This window comes from Chenopodium quinoa, unplaced genomic scaffold (genome assembly GCF_001683475.1).
Source record: "Chenopodium quinoa cultivar QQ74 unplaced genomic scaffold, ASM168347v1, whole genome shotgun sequence".
In the NCBI taxonomy this organism is placed as follows: Eukaryota; Viridiplantae; Streptophyta; class Magnoliopsida; order Caryophyllales; family Amaranthaceae; genus Chenopodium; species Chenopodium quinoa.
In genome coordinates this window covers 565868-571107 of record NW_018744702.1, presented here as the reverse complement: position 1 = coordinate 571107, position 5240 = coordinate 565868, and positions in this window count along the sequence as shown.

Below are 5240 nucleotides of genomic sequence, written 5' to 3'. Positions count from 1 at the left end.
GTTTTAAGAATTATATGGCAACAAATTTCATGCGAAGTTGTAAGGTATTGATCCTGTATGAGCATGTCCAGCATATATGTGTTTTTATTGTTCATTCTAATTTTAAATTTGTGCTTCAACTTTATTTCTTTTTTGTTTTTTGCTCACATAGACTATACATGTTAATTTTAATGTAAACTGAAGTGTTTAGAACAACAATTATGCATTAAAAATATAAATGAAATTATGAACTTTGATAATAACATGAATTTGTTCTTGCGACTCATGTTTATTTTTTCATGCTTAAGTTGCAAAATTGGCTTTATCAATGATATAAATAACCCGATGGTAATTATTATTCACTTATAAAACTGTGATTTCAAGATTTGCACAAAACCTGATAGTTTAGGAAATTCTTGAAGAGATCATCGAACTGGTGTAGATTTGTTATATTTTAGGTTTGTAAGCCCCCATTTTTTATTTTTGAATGTTGTAGCACCCAGTGTTGGGTGACTTCGATGATTTGCTTGTTGTTAATTATTAGACCCTTTCATGTTGCTTGAAACGAGTCTAAAAATCCTATGTTTCTTCTTATTATGATAACAACTAGGATTTGGAAATGATTAAACTAGTGTGTTTAAATCGTTTTTGACCATTCATAGTTTTAACAAAGGAAATTTGCTAAGTCTAGTAATATTGGTCATTCATTAAAACAAGTGAGGAAAAATGAAATGTTGTTCAAATTTTTCATCTATTCTTGCTACCTTTGAGTTCAATTTTTGTCACTGTTTTGAAACTCGAGAAAGTAGATGTTATCCTCCTAGCGAAATTCCAATGTGTGCGACAATGTAGAATAATTTTATATGAAGACTCCTTAATTTATAATTTAAGAGTCTTTTGTTTACATTCTAACTCATGAAATTGTTTGTCTTATGTTAATAAAGTGTCTTGATACAATTCATGATGAATGATTGAGTACTAAACTTTTGTATGAGCAAGTATTTTTTTATGTATCATGATTTTGTTTCTTTGCTCAATGCTAGTCATACTCTCTAACCTTTAGAGTAAATTGAAGTATCGAAACAACAATTATGCAATAAGATTAGTTTTTGAAGTTGAACTTGAAAATGGCTCGAATATGTAACCTATTTAATGGCCAAGTTCAGTTGCAAACTTAGTTTTCAAATTAACAAAATGATTATTAAATCATTGTGATGCATTTGAAAATTGTAAGGCTCGAGATCTACGTTAACCATTTGTAGCTTAGGCGATTCCCGAAAGTAGCTCGAATGACATGAATATCTCTTTTTTTTTTGTGGATATTGGAGCCCCCATGTGTCGGGTTATGCGCATTCTTGCTATTTCACAAGTCTTGGATCCCCCAATTTGGGGTAGTTCTAATGACTTGATATTGTTTAGGCTATTCATATGATACTGAGATGGACCTATGTATATGTCCTATATTTGTTTTGAGATATTAAGGACAATGACATCTTTCACATTTTAGTTAAAGTCATGTTCAAGAAAGCAAGTTAGTTCTTTGCTTGTTTATAAACCAAAACAATTGTGCTTTAAGGTTTAGTTATCCTACCTAATGTCTAAACGGTTGTAAAGATCATTGCGGTGATTTTATTCTCAAAGTTGATTTAGAATATAATGATATTTTCTTTATTCTTATCAATCTTTAATTTTGGTCTTGTGAGTGGTTTGTTTACCATCCCTTAGCCAATATTCACAGGAGAACTAAGCGAGCACAAGTGCAATTCAAGAAGAAGTCGAATCTTAATTCATTCCTTTAGGAAATACTTATGTATATACATGTATTATCCAAACTATTATTGAGAATTTGAAAATTTATTTATTTAAGAAAAAAAAATTTCAGAAAGGAAATTTTAAATACTATTTTTATTAGAAACATGTTGTTTCGAACTAGAATTCAAAATTTGAAAAGGAGTCCAATAATATATTATTTTCAAAACTGAACCCAAAATGGAAAGAAGAGTCTAGCTTGTAATTGAGTGTGACTTTTTCGTCCAAGATTGGTGAAGATAAGTTGTAATTTGCAACTATTTCAACAAAGATATGAAAATGTGAGAAAACTTTCGCATATCTGATTTTGTTTATGTTTTTCTGCTTGTCATCATTGTCATATTTTTCTAATTGAAATTGAAGTTCTTTCAATTAAATAAGCACCGTAGTTTGAAAATGAATGTTTATCAAACCTAGCTTTTGTGAAGTATTAGAATAATTTATAAAATCATTCGAATCACTTTCTAAAATATAGTCTCATTTTAAAATGAAAGTTACGGTGAGACCTATATTTTTAATTTGAAGCCCCCAAGTGTAGACTTAGGTGGCTTTTGGAATTCATGTATACATATGCTAGGGGATGTTTCTCATGTTTATTTAAAGCCCCAAGACTTGTTTTTGGAATATTGCATATGTTTATCACAAATTGTTTGATCAAGTAGCATAATTAATTATCTTGGTCAACTAATAAGAAGTGTTATTCTTCCTTTTGTCATTTAAAATTATTAAGATGGTTCGTAATAAGCTTTGCATGACATTGATATCGCAGCATAAATAGTGTGGTTAAATATGTAAATAGAGAGCAGTGGGGATTTCCTGGCTTTTTTAAGCCCCCAACTTGAGGCAAAGAGCGAAAAAATTATATTATTTTTCGAGTATTTTAGTTGTCAAATGTGGGGGATCATCCCGACTTACCCCCTAAAAAAGAAATGAACAAAAAAGACGGATTTGTATAAAAAGGAAGGGGGATCCAATCTTTCCAATAGAAGAATAAAGAAAGAGAATTAGACATGTTTTCGAAAAGCAAGGATTATTGACTAATATTTGAATCATCGTGATGACTTGATAGTGAGGTATACGTGTAATAGCGACGGCGATCATTTTTTCATGTAGCGATCATGTTTAATCAATGTTCCTCGCTTAGAGAAGATGGAGATATCTCACATAGGTAGACATATTAGTTGCTCATGACAAGTGAAAAGACCAATTCTCAAGAGTTGTAAAAGACATCTAAAGTTGACGTCAAGGCTGTCGATCTATCAAATCAATTTATTGTCTTTACTCTTTTTCTTTCTAGGCAATGTATATAAAACCTGAATTACCTTGGTAATAAATAGCCCTATTATTTAAAGAAAATAAGATGATTGTTTTTTTTTTAAAAAAAAGTGATAGTCATCTCAATTTTCTTTGGCAAAAGATATGGAAAACATTGAATTTAGTTTGATTCGATTGCTTTACTAACATGATCTAATCAAGCCAATGACTATCAAATCATTCAAATCATTTGAATTATTTTTTTATATGATCTTTCAATCATAACTCAACACTTCATGGATTTTATATATGGGGCATGACTACTCAATAGCATGTCCATATGTGCAAAGGCCTAAGATTTGCTATATTTTCATGGTATGATGATTTTGGTAAATGGTTAGGGTTTACCTCAAGGAGGGTCTTTCCAAGGTTGTAATGTGGCTAGGCTTGGGGTTATGAAGAATGGACATGCTCAATTATGCTCCCAAAATCCCTTACTTTTGGTTCTTCTCAAATTAAAACCTTTGTACTCTACATTAGGTTCCTTTTCCTTATCTCTCTTTTTTTTCTTTCTTTTTGTTTTTTTTGACAAGTTTTTTTTTGGGTTTAGAACGATTTTTTTTCTTTTTGCGTTTGATCTTTCCTTTTGGGTTTAGACTAACTTTGTGTCCCCCTCTTATGTTTCATTCCCCCAATTTCCTATTTGTATCCTTGCACCATTCTCATCCCAAGGTATGGAATAATGTAGGTTGAATAACTAAGGCTTAATTGACGAGGCTCAAAAGGGCCGCCAAAAAGATGGATTTTCTCTAAGGTTAAGAACATGGGATTATATTTTTGGAGTTTCAAGTTGCCTCCTGTGTTGGTGAAATCATCATATCCTTTCTTTATGGGCCTAATACGGGCCTCTTTTCATTCAAAATTGTAAGCCAAAGCTCATCGAGATTCTCAAAGTGTTGAGTATGTATGTCTTTTGATATTGCATGTTTGTATGTATAAGTTTTATTTAATTCAAGTCAATAACAATAAAGAGATTGAAAGAGAACAAGTTATACATACTTGAAAATATATTTTTTATTCATTAATCAATGAGAGTACAAAATAAGTAGGTTCAACAACATGAATCTCTTAGTCTATCATAAAAAAACAAAGCAAAGAAACAAAACAAGACCTAGGGTGCTACATCTTGAATTGTTGATAACTTCTTGAGATTGCGTCTTCGAGCTTTGTCCGTTTCCAAAGTAGGTGAAATCCTTTCTAAAAATCAATTTCATCTACATGATTCATGGTTTCATTTATCAAGTCCCTTTCAATTAATGTTCCCACAGTATAGACTTTTTGAAATGTGTCTAAACCAAGGTATTGTAAATGGCACTTGTATGGTGGAGACATATTGTCTATGAACTTTGGGACAAGTTAATAATCCGGAGGTCTTTGTGAAATAAGAGCAACCTTTGATTGCCACCTGGAAAGGAAGTCAATGAAACCTTCTTCTTCCCCTTGCTTAAGCAATTCGTGATCGCGCAAGGTAGTTGTGAGCTCGATGTTATCTCCATAGGGTTAAAAAGGCTTTTACAACGTCACTCTAAGTGGAATTTTGTTTTGCATCGAGGTTATAAAACATGATATAGTAGTTCGGTCCTATGAAAAAGGAAAAGTACATGATATAGGCTTGGCTTAACCCCTTTCAATGCCATAATTCCAATAAAGCTCAATAAGTGAGTCCTATGATTGTCTGTAACCTTAAAGGTTGGCAAATCCGTAGTCAATAACTTTTTTGGGAGAGTCTTGCCACTAGGTTGTGGTGCAAGCTCATAATTGAAGTACTTATTCCCTGAGTTAGCTCGAAGGACAAGTTTCTCCAAGGCCTCTACTCTTTCGGCTCTTGCTTTTTCTTGCAGAATGTTTTCTTTTTCTTTTTCTGCTTTTATTTTATCCTTTTCTGCTTATTTATGAACCTTCATTTGGGCTTCTTCTTCTCGTACGGCCTTTAAGTTTTTAAGTTCCTCTCTAAGTTTCTCCAATGCTGCTTTGTCACCCATGATTGGACTAGTGTGCGAATGTGGAAGATGATCTAGTAATGTGTATCACGAGAAATTGAGCGCGTTCACTTAAACCTTTTCTGCCAAGCTTTCAAACAATGAACCAAAGTCAAAATGATTGTTTTATATCTTTTTTTTTTAATCCTTGTAATGCAA